Source organism: Vombatus ursinus, unplaced genomic scaffold, assembly GCF_900497805.2.
Source record: "Vombatus ursinus unplaced genomic scaffold, bare-nosed wombat genome assembly UNPS02000749.1, whole genome shotgun sequence".
NCBI classification, from domain to species: domain Eukaryota; kingdom Metazoa; phylum Chordata; class Mammalia; order Diprotodontia; family Vombatidae; genus Vombatus; species Vombatus ursinus.
In genome coordinates this window covers 15,180,902-15,199,436 of record NW_020940527.1, presented here as the reverse complement: position 1 = coordinate 15,199,436, position 18,535 = coordinate 15,180,902, and positions in this window count along the sequence as shown.

Here is an 18,535-nt window from a genome sequence, read left to right as displayed (position 1 = left end):
TGTTTACATAACTTACCTTACTATACCTTCCTTCTTCATAGGTCTAGAATGTACTTGATGAAGGTGTTTATGCTGTTTATTTTTGTGCAACCTTGATAGGCATCATTCCATTATCCTTTGGTATAGGTGCAATTTTGATTTTTTAAAGACAAATTGTAGTTTTCTTTAATTCATGACTATATAGCATCAAAAGGATAATTCTTCAGTGAATCAATGGATCTGAAACCTCTCTGGTGTCTGAGTTCCCTTCACTGATGTGCATTGTTCACTTTTCCCACCTTTTCATCCCACTTGATTCTTGTCCATATCCTCCCAAAAATCTCTATGTAAAAGATCCAGTCTAGTCAATGCTCCATACACCTTCCTCTATTTCTTTTTTTTTATTAATGTTTTGTGGAAAACAGTACTTCATTCAATCCACATATAGGTTATCCCTTTCTCTCACCAATATTTAGTCCATATACTTGCTGAGTGCACAACATCAAGAAAATAAAGATGTTACCAAGATAGGAACTTGTGGCAGAGAGTAGCTTGGGATCATTGAAACCACTGTGTAATTTCTCAACTGTGATCCAACGATCCTCAAAGATAATGGTAGTTATTTTTGCTGATACCACACACAGCAAAGGCCCTGTAATTTAACAGAATTCTGATGGCAGTAATGAGAAAAGCAGATGTTCACATAGTTGTCAAATTAGCCTGGTTCTCATTGAACTGCTGTGTATGAGGGGTATTGTGGTAGGTTTGCCTTTTCAGAGGAAAAGACATTGTAATGCAGATTCTTTTGATTGTCTGAAAAATATCTCAAGGACAGACAATACCCCCCTCCTTCACTACATTTTTAATGCATAAATGGATATATGTAACAATAGAAATGATAATCCCTTATTGCCTATTACTCTAGTATTTAAGCATAATTGTGGGAAATAAGGACTCAGGAAGAGGTTTCTTCATGCACAGATCCCTAATTCACATGAAAACAAATAAGCGAAAAGTGATATGAAACACTCTATTTTATACCCTATCTTCTATAGGAATGAGAGGTCTTATTAATTTGATAAAAAAAGATGTACTTTTAATTTCAAGATTTACAGATGACAGTATTTGTCAAAGTCAAAGTCAAAACCTTTCTTCCACTACTTTATATTATTCATTTTATTCAGTGGGTAGAATGGAATAAAACACATTAAGATACTGGGAGATAAGCAGATAGAATTGTAACTAGTTTGTTTGTTTTTTTTTGTTTGTTTATTTGTTTGTTTTTGTTTTTGTTTTGGCCAAGAGTAGGTGAAATGAATTGTAGCCTCATTCAACCTTCTATGACAATTTCAGTTATGGATATATGTATGGGGAATCATGTGTGCTGGGGTCCCCATATGCAGAGAAACATGAGATCCAGTTTGAGAGGACATATGAGTGGGAGGATATGGTTGTTCCTCTGGGAAGAGGCTTCTAAGTTTCTCCAGGGAGGAAGTGTTACTGTTTTATAGTACCATACTCTAATTATTCTTGATAAATGAGTACTAAATATAATTACTTCTATAGTATCATCTAAATTTTGGCATTCCATGGCAAAGCCCTGATTTCCCTCCCCTATTTATAGCTCTATTTTCAGGTAAAGAGAGATAATAGTTCTAAAGCAAAAGAGCAAAATGTCCTGGTCCATGAATCAATGGAGTAATGGGAAAGATAATCTAAAGGTCAAAGAAGGAAATCCAGTACATGTTCAATGCTTAATTTTGAGAGCAGTGAGTTTAAAGTCAGTGGGGTCTGCATAGAATAAGATCAGACGAATAATATGGAAGAAGGAATGTTTGGTTAATGATGATTTACTTCACAAATTGAATACATGACATTTTGTGGTAGAGGAGCACAATCACCCACATTTCCCTATCCCTCTCCTCCTCTCAACTCTCAACTGAAGACAAAAGAGCTGTTGTCTTAGATAATTGTACTTAAACTTTTTGGCTTCTTTGATTCATCACCAAGTTGTAATACAAGTAACCTTTCTATGGTGTTTCAGGGTTTGCAAATTTCTTTGTATGCGTTATCTTACTTTGTTCCTCATTACCCTGAGAAGCAAGGATTGCACATACTGTTATCCCCATTTTATAGATGTGAAAACTCAGGCTCACAGAAATTATTTCATTGTTCATGCTCACACAAGTGTCAAAGGTGGGTTTCAAATATAGATTCATCTTACATCTCAGTGTTTTCCAGTGTTTTCCCTACTATAATCTGTTGTCAAAGGCAATATATCACTGCAAAGTAGTGCTTACCACAAGGGCCTCTCAAGAAACAATACTATAGTTCAGATTCAAACCTCACATATTTTATAGTTTATTTTGATCAGTGATCTTTCTGTATAGTATTTAATACGTATTTCTTCCCTTCTAATAGGTATATATTCTTAGCCCTTTCTAATAGCTATATCTGATCACTTGACTAAGAAAAAAAGTATTTTATTGATTTAGAGTGTTAATACTTGGGGCTACAAAATACATATCTATCAACTGACAAATGAACAAGTGGACACCAAACGATTTGGCCAGGCTTTGTTTTAAGGTAGGGGGAACTAGAATCTGGGTCCAAAAAGTACTATTTTCTTCCCCCTTTCTAATCTTATGGTATAAAGATCGTGCTGAGTGTATGCAGTATTGTGATGGAAAGAGGAATGAAAGAATTGGGCATATTTTCAGGTGGAGAACTGCTATACAGAAAGGTTTAGAGTCAGATGTTCTGGTTTAAAATTCTGATTCTGGGGGAGTGGAGCCAAGATGGCAGAGTGAAAGCAGTGACTTGCTTGAGCTCTCCCTCAAACCCCTCCAAATATCTGTAAAAAAATGACTCTAAACAAATTCTAAAGCAGCAGGACCCACAAAAAGACAGAATGAAACAAATTTCCAACCCAAGACAAACTGGGTGGTTGATCGGGAAGGTTGATAGAGCCAGGCGGGGAGAGGAGTGCAGTTCGGCGTGGGCACACAGGCCGCAGTGAACATGGAGCAGGCCTCAGAGGGCTGAATCGCAGGCAGGTATGGTGTTTTCCAGACTTCTCAACCCATGAATGCCAAAAACAACTTAGAAGGTCAGTGGGAAAAGTCTGTGACTGCAGTGAGAGAAGGAGCTAGGTCTCAGCCGAAAGTCCCAAGTGTGGCCTCTGGGGCAGGGGCTGCCTCCTGAGTTTCTGGCCTACAGACTGAGGGGGAATTGAGTGGTTTTTGGGAGGGGGATTGCAGGGATCTCTTTGCCAGAGCTGATGCAGTAATCTCTTGTTCTGCCCGTGCTTGGATCTGGGTCACAGTTCTGAGGGGCAGTCCTGGGGCAAGGAGTGCTGGCATGGTGGAGCTTGTTGTGGTGGAGAGGAAACACCTCGTCCCTTATCATACCACCTTGGAAGAATTGAAAATTTACAGGTCCCTAGAAATATCTTTGAAAACAGCTGTACAAATCCCCAAAGCCAAAGCTTGGGACAGTACATTCTCCACATTGGAAACATACTCTTACCTTCACAAAGAGTTTAAAACTCAAGTAATTGGCTGGGATCATGATGAAGCAGTGCAAAAAGAGTCAGACTACATTATCTTACTTTGGTGACAAAGAAAATCAAAACATACAATCAGAAGAAGACAACAAAGTCAAAGATCCTGCGTCCAAAGCCTCCAAGAAAAATATGAATCAGTCACAGGCCTTGGAAGAGCTCAAAAAGGATTTTGAAAAGCAAGTAAGAGAAGTAGAGGAAAAGCGGGGAAAATAAATAAGAGTGATGCAAGAAAATCATGAAAAATGAGTCAACAGCTTGCTAAAGGAGACCCAAAAGAATACTAAAGAAAATAAAACCTTAAAAATAAACTAAGCCAAATGGCAAAAGAGATCCAAAAAAACAATAAGGAGAAAAATGCCTTAAAAAGCAGAATTGGCCAAAGGAAAAGGAGGTCCAAAAGCTCACTGAAGAAAATAATTCCTTAAACATTAGAATGGAACAAATGAAAGCTAATGACTCTTTGAGAAATCAAGAAACTACAAAAGCAAACCAAAAGAATGCAAAAATGGAAGACAGTGTGAAATATCACATTGGAAAAAACAACTGATCTGGAAAATAGATCCAGGAGAGATAATTTTTAAAAAAAATTATTGGACTACCTGAAAGCCATGATCAGCAAAAGAGCTTAGACATCATCTTTCAAGAAATTATCAAGGAAAACTTCCCTGATATTCTAGAATCAGAGGGTACAATAGAAATTGAAAGAATTCACCAATCACCTCCTAAAAGAGATCACCAAAGGAAAACCCATAGGAATATTATAGTCAAATTCCAGAGTTCACAGGTCAAGTAGAAAATATTGTGAACAGCCAGAAAGAAACAATGCAAGTATTGTGGAAACACAATCAGGATAACACAATATCTAGCAGCTTCTACATTAAGGGACTGCAGGGCATGGAATGTAATATTCTGGAGGGCAAAGGAGATAGGATTACAGCCAAGAATTACCTACCCAACAAAACTGAGTATAATCCTTTAGAGGAAAAAATGGTCATTCAATGAAATAGGGAACTTTCAAGCATTCTTGATGAGAAGACCAGAGATGAATAGAAAATTTGACTTTCCAATACAAGACTCAAATAGAACATGAAGAGGTAAACAGGAAAGAGAAATCATGAGAGGCTTATTAAGGTTGAACTGTTTACATTCCTGCATGGAAAGATGATATTTGTAACTCATGAGACCTTTGTCAGTATTAAGGTAGTTGGAGGGAAAAAATTATATGTATGTATGTACATATATATATATATGTGTGTGTGTGTGTAGATAGATAGATACACAGATAGATAGATAGATACACAGATAGATAGAGGGCACAGGGTGAGTTGAAGATGAAGGGGTCATATCTGGAGAATAAAATTAAGGGGTGAAAGAGGATTATGCTTGGAGAAGGAGAAATGGAGAGGCAGAATGGGGTAAATTATCTCACAAAAAAGAAAAAAAACAGAAAAGAAAAAGCTCTTACAGTGGAAGGGAAACAGGGGAAGGTGAGAGGGAATGAGTGAATCTTATTCTTACAAGATTTGACTTAAGGAGGGAATAACATACACATTGAATTGGATATGGAAATCTGTCTTACCCTGCAGGAAAATATGGGGGGAAAGGGACAAGAGAGTAGGGAGATGATAGAGAGGAGAGCAGATCAGGAAAGTGGGTAATCAGAAGCAAATACTTCTGAGGAAGGACAGGGTCAAAAGACAGAATAGAATAAATGGGGGAGGGCAGAATAAAATTAAGGGACATAGAGTTAGTTTTTCACAGCATGTCTACTATGGAAGTGTTTTGCATAACTGCACGTGTATAACCTATACTGAGTTGTTTGCCTTTTCAATGAGGGTGGGTGGGGAGTGAGGAAGGGAGCAAATTTGGAACCCAAACTTTTAAAAACACATGTTTAAAAAAATGTTTTCACATGCAGCTGGGAAATAAGAAATACAGGAAATGGGGTATAGAAATTTAAAAAGTGCTAAAAATAAAATAAATAAAAATAAAAAAATAAATGAAATCCTGATTCTGAACAATACCTATGTGACATTGGGTAACTTGCTTAACCTTTATGGGCCTCAGTTCCCTCTTAGGGGCATTAGACAAAATGATCTCTAAGATATCTTACCAATCTAGATCTATGATCCCAAGATCACCTGTTCTGGTAAGTTTATGCTTATTTTATTGTAAGTAAATAGAAATAAATATGAAAACAACCACTTGATTCAGTTACTGTGTGTGTGTGTGTGTGTGTGTGTGTGTCATTTAAACTAAAGAACCTGTTAAAAGGCAAATTGTTTCATTTTAAGTTAAAAAAATAACACATAGGACATCAGATTTAGAAGGGACCTCTAGGGTCATTTAGTCCAACCTGTCTTTGAACAAGTATTTACTCTCCTACACCTTGCAAGGTATATGATGGATGTATGGATGGCCATCTATCCTCTGCCTGAAGCACTCCATTAATGAAGAAGTCAGTACTTCCTGAAGCAGCCTTTTCTATTTTTCAATAGTTCCAATTTTTAAGAAGTTTTCCTTGCATTATCTGAAATTCACCTTGTTTAAACTCCCATAAGTAGCTTTTTTTCCCTTCTTGATCCAAAGTAAATAAGCCTAATCAAGTTTTTACATGGCCTGCCTCCAAATACTTGAGACCAATTAGCATATTCTCTCTAATTTTCTTCTTTAGGATAAACATCTCTACATTTGGATGTATAGTATTTTCTTAAGATCCCCTAACATACTTCTCCCTCTCTTCTGAAACTTTCTAAGTATTTTTTTCTATTTCTAAAACTGAACTCAATAAAACACATGCTGTATGACTAGAATACAGTGGAGTGATACTGTCATCTACCTTATTCTGTAAATCCAGACATATCACTGAAGCTTAGAGAAGAGCTTTAAAATTTCTGGCTATCATATCACATGACTGGTTCATGTTAAGCTTCAAGTTGACCTAAACTGTCATATTGTCATAGATAAGCCCCCCCAAAAAATTTGTCTGGTAATGACTTTTGTCACAAACTTACAAATATGTTTTTGTACCCAAATGCAAAACTTGATGCTCATTGCTATTCGGTTCCATCTTAATAATTTTTGCTCACAATTCTCCCCATTTTGATATATCTGGATCCTGACTCTGTCATCCAAAATATTAGCTTTTCTACTCAGTTTCATTTCATTTGGACATTTGGAAAATATACTTTTTTGTCTTTATCTATCCCATTGTTGTAAATATTGAACACCAAGAAGCAAGGATGAATATTTGGGACAATCCATTATAAACTGCCTACCACATTAACATTGCATATTTAAGGACATTTGATAATGTCCTGCAGTACTATCCCCTTTTTCTGTGAAATTTTGAAGATCCCAGAAAGTGATTAAACAATTAAACAATGACCGTCTGCCAATTCTTTCAATGCTTTGATATAGAGCTGGATCTTGTAGATTTAAACCCATTAAGGGAAACAAAATTGCTTACTTATCATCTTTCCTCATTTACTTTGCAAGTCAATTTGTGTCAGACATGTTTCTTTTTTCCTTTCCAATCCAAATATGAATATTTTTTGGAAGGAAAAATGGATGCAAAGTGGGATTTGAGTGATGTCTACTGTGGATCAACATCATTGTTTCTTGGAGCACAAAAAGCCAATTTATTTTTAAATATTCTTGTTTTCCAACCTATAGGAGAATCTCATGTCAGTTATTAGGCTCTAGCTGCTCAGTAATACTTAAATGTACTTTGGTATTAATGGAAATATGTACATAACACACTTTTTGTAAGTCACCAAAAAAAAATCTTTTGGCTTTTTATTGGTAGTACTTTTTCCCTAATGTTGTTAGCTAACTGATGTAGCAAACTGTCTATTTCCTATGCTCAATTATTCCACTGAAAGCTTTATCTCTCAGAACTTCTGAGAAAGACTTAACTCAATTATAGTGGGCTTCTTAACCTATTCTAATCATAGGAAGATGTCTTTAATTGGTAATTATCACATTCTAATACAAATATAAAAGCTGCTCACCAAGAAGAAATCCAATTATCAAAAAGGTCTAGCTAATCATATATAATTACTCATCTTGTTTCCCCTTTCCCTGCTGAGCTCCAGATATCTCCTCACACTTCCCTGGCTTCTTCATTCTCTGTTACTTTGGTGTCATGGATTAACAGGCTAATATTGAAACAGAACATAGAATGTGATCATTGAATATCTGAAGGAAATTATGATCAGAAATCTCCAGGAAAAGATTATATTGCTCCCTTTTGAGAGAAGTAATAATTTTCAGGTTATGTACAAAACCCTTGAAAAATTAGCATTTCAGTAACTCAGTCAATAATCATGCATAAGATTTACTATGTGCTGAGAACTATGCTAATCTCTGGAGATGCAAAGAAAGGTAAAAACATTGCCCCTAACTGCAAGGAACACACATCCTAATTGTGAAAGGGAAATATGTTAGCAAATATATACATATAAGATTTGCATATAATGCTAATGGAAAGAAATATGAAGGAATGAACTGCAAGTGGGATAAAGTAAGGGAGGACCTAGGAAGGCTTCTTGAAGATTGCAGAATTTCATCTGAATCTTGAAGGAAAATAAAGGAGCCAGGAGTAGAAGATAAAGAAAGAGAATATTCAGTATATATGAGGAAAAAATAATTCATCTACAAAAATTGGAAAGTTAACCAGTTTTCATCAATCCTTAGAAATTATTTCACATTCTCTAAATGTTTTGCTTAAATGTTCAAGTAGATAATGAATTAATAAGTCATAACCACCTGTAGGTACGTGGCAAAGGGGACAACTATTGGCAATTTCTTCTTGTTTCAATGAATCTTTTCAGTGAAGATTAGAGACAGATGACTAACAGTGCTTGATAATGACTCTATGATACATCAAAAATCAGTCAAACAAAAACAAAAGATGAAAAAAAATAGAAAAAAATAAAATACTTTATTGGAAAAACAACTAACCTAAAAGCAATTCAAATATTATGGAGCTACAGTCAGGATTACACAACATTTAGCAACTTCTATAAGAAAGGATCAGAGGGCTTGGAATATGATATTCTGGAAGGCAAAAGAGCCTGGATTACAATCAAGAACCAATTACCCAGCAAAATTGAGCATAATCATTCAGGGAAAAAGATGGGCATTCAATTAAATATGGGACTTTTAATCATTCTTGATGAAAATACCAGACATGGCCAGAAAATTTGATCTTCAAATGCAAGACTCAAGAGAAGCATAAAAAGGTAAATAAGAAAAAAAATTTTAAAAAAAGATACTTAATAAGGTTAAACTGTTTACATTCTGACATAGGAAGATGATACTTGTAATTCTTATTAGGGCAATTAGAAGGGGTATACATAGATGGTGTGAGTATAAGTTGACTTTGAGGTGAAGATATAAAAAATTTAAATGTAATAAAAAGATTGTACTGAGAGAAGAGGAAAGGAGAAGCAAAGGTAAATTACATCACATGAAGAGGCACAAAAGACCTATTACACTAGAATGAAGGAAAGAAGGGGTGAGCATTGTTTGAACCTTACTATCATTAGATTTGACTCAAAGAGCGAATAACAAATACATTCAATTGGCTATAGAAATCTCTTACTCTATAGGGAAGTAGGAGGAGAAAGGGGAAAGAAAAAAGGAGGAGGTGGATAGAAGGCAGGACAGAAGCAGTAAGGGAAAGAGGAAAAAAGGGAGGGGACTGATAGAAGGGAGGGAAGATTGAGGGAGGCAGTAGTCAGAAGCAAATTACTGGTGAGAAGAGACAGGGTGAGAGGAGATAAAAGTATAAATGGGAGAGGGAGATAGGATGGAGGGAACTACACTGTTAATGAATGGGATGAACTCTTCCATAAAAAACAGAAGCAGACAGCAGAATGATTTAAAAACAGTAATCCTGCAATATGCAGTTTACAATAAACACATTTGAAGCTCGAAGATACATACAGAGTAAAGGTAAAAGGCTGGAGCATGATACATTATGCTTCAGCTGCAGTAAAAAAAAAATAGGGGTTGCAATTCTGATCTCAGTCAAAGCAAAAATGGAAAAAAGATCCACATATACAAAAATATTTATAGCAACTATTTTAATGGTGGCAAAGATTAGGAAATTGAGGGGATTTTCATCAATTGGGGAATGGCTAAATAAGTTGTAGAATATGAATATAATGGAATACTATTGTGCTATAAGAAATGGTGAACAGGCAGATCGATTTCAGGAAAACCTGGAAAAACTTGCATGAACTGATGCTGAATGAAATGAGCAGAACCAGGAGAACATTGTACACAGTAACAGCAACATTGTGTGATGATTGACTTTGATAGACTTGGCTCTTCATAGCAATACAAAGATCTAAGACAATTAAAAAAAAAACACCTCATGATAGAAAATGCTATCCACATCCAGAGAAAGAACTATGAGGTCAGAATGAAGATCAAAGCCTACTACTTTCACTTATTTTTGTTTTGTTTTGTTTTTCTTTTTAAAGGTTTTTTTCCTTTTGTTCCAATTTCTTCTTTCACACCACGAGTTATGTGGAAATATGTTTAATATGATTATGCATATATAGTCTATGTCAGATTGCTTGCCATTTTGTGTAGCAAAGAGGGGAGGGAGGGAGAGAAAAAAAATTTGGAACTCAAAATCTTGTAAAAATGAATGCTGAAAACTAAGAAAAATAAATTAATTGAGACTGTTTAAAAAATACTAAGGATTAGATTAAACATAGCATTTTGCTAACAGTGAGAATCTCAGTCTTGTTAACAATGATGGTGAGTGTTGGGCAAAGAAGGGATTCAATGTTGAGTATGGCCAGGGTATATATAGATTATGTATATTTGGGATATAAACAGATTATGACTGTCTAAAAAGAGCCAGGATGAAGAGTTTTGATTTGATATGATCCCAAATAATAAATGATAGAATTTTTTTTAGTGTTGAAAGTGGAATGACAATACATGTACCTTTTTCATGATCCTCTTTTTAGACTCTATGAAAAAATATATGAATCTATATTCCTATATGTTTTACAACTTTCTCTATATTATTGAGACTTGCTCAGACATACATGAACTGTGATTCATAGATAAGTCAGAACACCACTCAGGAATACCTGGTCTTTTGTTTTCATGACTTAATGAGACATAAAGAATTGAGGAGTGTGATTCTTGCTTTCTTGGCATCTGGGTTGACCTTGATTTTCCTCATGTAGCTCTATAGAAATTAATTCTAAAATGTTTCCAGAAAATGTCCCTTAAGCTGCTAGTTAATAAATGTTTTCACTCAGCATCTGAGGACATCAGAAATCCAAAATTTCCTGGAGGTAACTTCTAGTTGCTCTTCAGTCATTACCATGCAAAAAATGTTATTATTATTATTCCCATTTCAAAGATGTTATTTCATTTTGCTATCATTCCTGAAATTAGTTTAGTTTGAACACCATCCAACTATGTCGTATGTCCCATATAGCTTATACCTTGAATTCTCAGAAACTGTGTACTCTCAACGATAAGTTGATTTAAAAGATATGGAAGGTTGCTACCTCATGCTGGGGTTTTGGGACTAAAACATACCAGGGAAAGACATTACCCATTGACCAAGAACAATATTTGAAAGAGTTTTATGAAAGCACCATGCTAATAACCTAATATAAGCCATGATAGAAGTAGTGAAGTAGTGTTACCCTTTAACAGATAAAGATATCACACAGATAGAGTCAAATAATTCAAAGCATTCTGATTTGGAAATAGCATCATGATCATCATAAGATCTGAAAGGGTTCTAAGAAGTCCTTTGGTACAGGCTTTTTTCTTTTACATATGAAGAAATGACATTAGAAAAATCAAGTGAATTGCTCAAAGTCATGCAGGTAGTCTATGGGAGACCTAGGGTTTGAACTTTCTACTGACAGATCCATTTGTCTTTTGACTATATCACATTTCAAATAACAGAAATATAGTTAGAAAAGTCATTCACCAACCTTCATAATTAAATGGATGCTTTTTTTCCTAGCAATATTTTGAAAATAAAATGTTGAAAAGAAAATCCCCTTAAGAGAGAACATTCTAGCTGGAGGACTTGTTTCAAGACTTTGGTAGCTCACAGAGAGGGAAAAAAACTGGAATCTATTATACATATTTCAAGATCTGAAACACATTTGGGCATCTTCACAATATTGCTATCAAGTCTTTCTGGATCATTTCCTTCTAACACTGATTGACATAAGATAGGTGAATTCTGTAAGCTCAGTAATGAGAAACAACCTGCATGCTTCTCTGTGTATGGCTATTATCCATCCAATTAGGAAAATAATAATGAAGCCTAGTATGTTGCTGATAATATTCTATGTATTAAAATGGTATTAGATATCATTGATAGGAATAAGCCAAAAGTCTCTTAATACACTGATATTTTTAGAATCAACAATAACACTTTCTATAATTGAAGATAGTTTCCCCACACATACATACACACTTGTTGATTCTACTGTTTATGAAGTATCACTAAATGCAAAGTCAGGAGAGCACCTATAATTAATTGTAAATTCAGGGCAACCTTTGTGTGTATTGTTTATGACTGAGGACCTTTGCTAGGAAATTGTCACCTCTATTCAAAGCCAGTGACAGGTTCCCTATTTAGCTGCCAAAATGAAACAAAGGTCATTTCCTTTCTAGATGATATCTTCTGTTCTATCTTATTAAATATTGCACAGTTTTTTTTTATTTCATTAAGGAAGATAATTATCAACTTAATGTGTGATCCCATCTTAAATTTACTATTTTACTACACTCTTGAGTTTATTTTTTTTTCACTAGAGATCAGTAAGCATAGGAATTATAAACCAGAGAGGAAATGTTGACAGGAGGTTACAGATACATTTCTGCAAAAGGGATTATCAACTTCTTTTATGTTTTCATTGGTGATCAGATGTCATATATAGAATAGTAATCTTAAATGTATTTGAACACAATCTCTTATTCATAGAAAACCATGACTTCTGCTTCTTGTAAAAAATATATATTCACATAGCCTATAGAAAAAATAAAAGCAGTCACAACTATCATTATAGTAAAATATGTGCCCTGTCATCACAGTAAATCATTAATGTAGGGGCAGAAAAAGCAACTTTTCATTGAATATTTTTTTTCAATTGAAGAATTATACTCAATTTTGCTGGGTAGATGATTCTTGGTTGTATTCCTAGCTCTTTCACCCTCTGGAATATCATATTCCAAGTCCTCTGGTCCTTTAATATAGAACCTGCTAAATATTGTGTTATCCTGACTGTGGCTCCATGATATTTGAAATGTTTATTTTTGGCTGTTTGCAATATTTTCTCTTGGATCGTGGAGCTCTGGAATTTGACTAAGTTATTCCTGGGAGTTTTCATTTTGGGATTTCTTCCTGGAGCTGATTAGTAGATTCTTTCTATTTTTATTTTACCCTTTGATTCTAGAATATCAGGTCAGTTTGATAATTTCTTGAAAGATGACATCTTTTTTATTTTTTATGGATCATGGCTTTCATGCCATCCAATAATTTTTAAATTATTTTTTAAATTTAAATTTAAAATTAAATTAAAAAAATTTAAATTATCTCTTCTGTATCTGTTTTCCAGATAAGTTGTGTTTTCAATGAGAAATTTCACATTTTCTTCTATTTTTTCATTCTTTTGATTTTGTTTTATTGTTTCTTGATGTATTATAAAGTCATGATGTTCCACTTGCTGAATTGTAATTTTAAGGATTATTTTCTTCATTGAGCTTTTGTACCTCCTTTTATGTTTGGCCAATTCTACTTTCTAAGGAGTTCTTTTCTTCATGAATTTATGTGTATCTTTTTCCATTTGGCTAATTCTGCTTTTCTAGGCATGCTTTTCTTCATTGACTTTTTACGCCTCTTTTCCCATTTGGCTTATTCCTTTTTTTTAAGGTGGTGGGTTTTTTTTTTCCAGTATTTTTGTGCCTCCTTTATCAAGTTATTCACTCTTTTTTTCATGATTTTCTTACACCATTCCCATTTCTCTTCCAAAGTTTTCCTCTTCCTGGCTTTCTTGATTTTCATAAAAAAATTCTTTAACTCTTCCATGGCCTGAGACCGATTCATATTTTTTTTTCTTTGAGTCTTTGGATGTAGGCATTTTGATTTTGTTGTCCTCTTTTGAGTTTGTCTTTTGTTCTTCCCTGTAGCTACAGTAACTTTCTATAATCACTTTTTCTGCTGTTTGCTCATTTCTTTACCTATTTCTTGACTTTTAACTATGCTAAAGTGGAACTCTGCTTCTGGAGTGGAGGGAACACATCCCAACTTTCAAGTATTTTTTTTTTTTGTGAAGCTGTTTTCAGAGGTAATTTGGCATACCTATGAGGTTTTTTTTTTGGCTCTTCTAAAGTGATAAGATCTAGGTAGAGGTGTGTTTACTACTCTCCTGTACTGTGTACTGATCTGTGAGTGGCAAAAAATATTATTTTCCACCCTGTAACTATGACCAGGGTCCCAGTTCCCCTGTGACTGCAAGCTCTGCTGTGTTAATCCTCCTCCTTGTTCTGGGATTGAGACAAAGGACTGTGACCCAGATCCAAGTATGGACAATGCAATAGAGTGCTATCTCCACTGTCAGCAGAGGGATGCCTGTAATATCATTCTGACCAGTTGTTTGACCACCTTACCTTCTGTGGATTTAGAGGTCCAGAAACTGCCACTGCCAACACTGATTCAGTCACCCCCAAGACCTGCTCCTCATTTTCTAGGGTCCAGTCTGGGCTAGTGCAGCCTGTGACAGACTGTGCTCCACTCTCACCCTGCTACAACAGATCTTTCCTGCTGACCTGGTAAGTTGTCTTTGACTGGAAATTTGTTTTTTTCACTCTGTCCTTTTGTGGGTTCAGCTACTCTAGAATTTGTTTTGAGTCATTATTTAAAGGTATTTGGAGGGATTAGGGGGATAGCTCAGGAGATTCCCTGTTTTTTCTCTGCCATCTTGGCTCTGCCCTCCCATCTAAAAGCAACAGAGGAAGCATGTTTTAAAGTTATGGTTTTCCATGATTTCTAGTTATGAGTCATCTCCTGAAGAATATTTATGTTCAATTTTACCTTTATGTCTGGGGACATCTTAGGACAATTGAAAGTGCTATAGAATTTCCTAAAAAATTATCCAACTACAGCCTTCTAATAAATTGAGAGCATCTCATGATTCAACTGTGAAGTTTATTCAAGATAAAAATGGAATAACTCAATAGTACATTTAACAAGGTGTAAATATTTGGGCAGTTAGGTGGTACAATGGAGAGAGTTACAGGTCTAGAGTCAAGAACTCATCTTCCTGAGTTTAAATTTTGCCTCAGACACTATTCGTATGACCCTGGGTAAGTCACAACTCTGTTTCTGTTTCCTCATCTACAAAATGAGCTGGAGAAGGATATGACAAATCACTCCAGTATCTTTGCCAAGAAAACTCCAAATGGAGTCATGAAGAATTGGATGACCAAAAAACAACTAAAGAACAACATAATTTAAGCAATGTGTATTCTTCAGCCATGTTTTTTTGTTTGCTTTGTTTCTTTATTTTTTTTCTACATAGGTGGTCCTCCATGTGTGAAATACCTTCTTAAACCTTCATGCCTTCAAATTCCAGCTCAAAAACTACTTTCTACAGGCCTTTCCTGATCCTCACATCACATTTGCTAAGTCCCTTCCCTCACAAGATTATTATTACATACAAACACACACACACACACACACACACACACACACACAAACACACACATTGATTATGTGACCGTGAGCAAATCACACAAATGCTCAGTACTTCAGGCCCTGTGGACTATGTTGAAAAACAGGTATCAATATCATTGGTAGTTGTGAGTTTCCTTAAAAGATGTTCGCTATACCAATGAAATCTGGTTTGACAAATATGTTATATAAGTGTATATTTGTAGGTTTGTATATTTGCTTGTGTATATGTTCTCTCTCCTGACAGAATGTAAGATACTTAAAGACAGAAATATCTTCATTTTTTTGTCTCTGTATTCCTAATAAACAGTAGGCAATAAGTAAATAGTTAATGATTGACTGATTGATACTATATAGATTTTTAGGATACCCCCTTTCAAATGAACATGGTGTACATTGAGAAAATTCTGTAGCATTCTGGGGCTTGACACAATCAACAGAATGACTTCTGACAAGTGGGGCACCTGAAAATAAGGGTATCCCCTACAAGAAATTCTTGGCTGTAGTGGAGCAATGACATAGTTCGTTTTTGCTAAGTACAAGTATAGTACTGGAAAATCAAACCATTTCATACCTGTAAGTGTTGTAATGGCAAAAATAATTATGATAAAGCACTAACATTGCATCATTGATTGAAGGAATTAGAGGAATGCTTCCCTATCCTTGAGGGAGAAGAGTTAGTCTCATAACTTTTGTCTAGATAAAATGACATTGATGACATCAACATTTGTTGAATCTTCTCAGCAGCGTACTAATTAATATGACTTTTTCACACTCTAAAACTGGCGTTGAGTTGCAACATTTTTAAATATATCATATATGATGAAAATTCCATTTTGGCCCAATATGAGAAGAAAGGAATCTATTATACTCTCAGCTTGAAGATACTCTAACACAATTTAGAAAGACTCTGTGGCTTTGATTTAAAAAAAAAAGTCTGGATATTAATATCCTCCTCTGAATTGTGAAAAGCAAGAAAAAATGATTGTCACATAGTTTCTAGTTTAAAAATAAGCTTAAAGTCTCATGTTACCTACCAGAGAGCAGTTCTGTCAATATGAGACCTAATCATGATAGAGAGATTTATTTTCTTGCCATTTCCAGACAGATCACTTCCATCATCCATAATAATGCTGCATGCAATTTGGGATGATATCCTAACAGGAAATCTTAACTTACACTTGGACTTCAACTATTCAGATTTAACAAAAACATCTCATGGAAACCAGTTTTCCTTTGTGAACCAGGAAATAGATGTTTCCCAAGCATGAAGCCTTGTTCTTCCAATGGTCACCCATATTCTACCCCAGACCTAAGCCCATTATTAATTCAAGAATATATATATGCATGTTCTCCAAATATATACTGAAGAGTTCCAAGCAGATCATAAAATCAATAAAAAGGCATTTATTAAGCACCTACTATATGTCACGCACTGGCAATAGAAAGATAAAAGTAAACTGGTCTCTTCCTTCAGGGGACTTAATATGGTCATGGCAAACAACATGAATACATGCAGATTTAGACAAAATGATAATTTGGGAGTCAGGCACTAATAGCTGTGAGGGGAAAGGAGGAGAGAGAGTTGGTAAAGACCTCATTTGAGAAGTAGTTTTTGAAATTAGCCTTGAAGAAAACTAAGAATTCTAAGGGGTGGAGAGTCAATACAAATGCACAGAAAAAAAAGTAGATGTATGAGAAACAGCAAGGTGGACATTTTGAATGGATAGTAATGTGAATGAAGAGAAGTAAAATGGGGGGCAGAGCCAAGATGGCAGAGTAAAAGCAGTAACTTGCTTGAGCTCTCCCCCAAACCCCTTCAAATACCTATAAAAATGGCTCTAAACAAATTCTAAAGCAGCAGAACCCACAAAAAGACAGAGTGAAACAAATTTCCAGCCCAAGACAGCCTGGATGGTTGATCAGAAAGGCATATCATGCCAGGTTGGGAGAGGAGCACAGTTCTATGTGGGTGCTTAGGAAGCACAGGCCTCAGTGAACCTGGAGCAGACCTCAAAGGACTGAATCATGGGCAGCTGTGGTGGTTTCCTGAACTGTCAACCCACAGAATGCCAAAGAGAACTTAGAAGGTCAGTGGGAAAAGTCTGTGTCTGCAGTAAGAGAGAGAAGGGCAGTGGTCTCAGGTCCAGTCCCCAAGCCTGACACCGGGGCAGTGACTGCTTTCTGAGCTTCTGGCCTGCAGACTGAGGGGGAATTGAGTGGCTGATCAGAGGCAGATTGCAGAGATCTCTTTGCTGGTGCAGGATTCTCTTGCTTTGCCCGTGCTTGGATCTGGGTCACAGTTCTGGATGGTGGTCCTGGGGCAAGAAGGAGCACTGGCATGGTGGAGCTTGAAGTGGCAGTGGAGAGGAAATCCTCCTCACACTACCAAGACAGAAAAGAATGCTTGTGGTCACTCATAGACCAGAGTACAGGCAGGAAAGGAGTAAATACCTTACCCTTGATCATAGCACCTTGGAATTACTGAAAATTTTCAGGTCCTTAGATGTATCTCTGAAAACAACTGCACAAAACCCCCAAAGCTTGGGACAGTACATTCTCCACACAGCAAACAGACCCCTACCTTAACAAAGAGTTTATAACTCAAGTAATTGGCTGGGATCATGAGTCAACTTCACAAAAAACAATAGGTCAGACTATAGAATCTTACTTTGGTGACAAAGATCAAAACATACAACCAGAAGAAGACAACAAAGTCAAAACTCCTACATCCAAAGCCTCCAAGAAAAATATTAATTGGCCCCAGGCCACAGAAGAGCTCAAAAAGGATTTTGAGAAGCAAGTAAGAGAAGCAGAGGAAAAACTGAGAGTGATTCAAAAAAATAATGAAAAACAAGTCAACAGCTTGCTAAAGGAAACCCAAAAAAATACTGAAGAAAATAACACCTTAAAAAATAGCCTAACCAAAATGGCAAAAGAGGTCCAAAAAGCCAATGAGGAGAAGAATGCCTTAAAAAGCAAAATTGGCCAAATGGAAAAGGAAGTCCAAAAGCTTACTGAAGAATATACTTCCTGAAAAATTAGAATGGAGCAATTGGAAGCTAGTGACTTTATGAGAAATCAAAACAATGTAAAACAAATATAAAGAATGAAAAAATAGAAGAGAATGTGAAATATCTCATAAAAAAACAACTGACCTGGAAAATAGATCCAGGAGAGAGAATTTAAAAAAATATTGGGCTATCTGAAAGCCATGATGAAAAAAAGAGCCTGGACATCATCTTTCAAGAAAT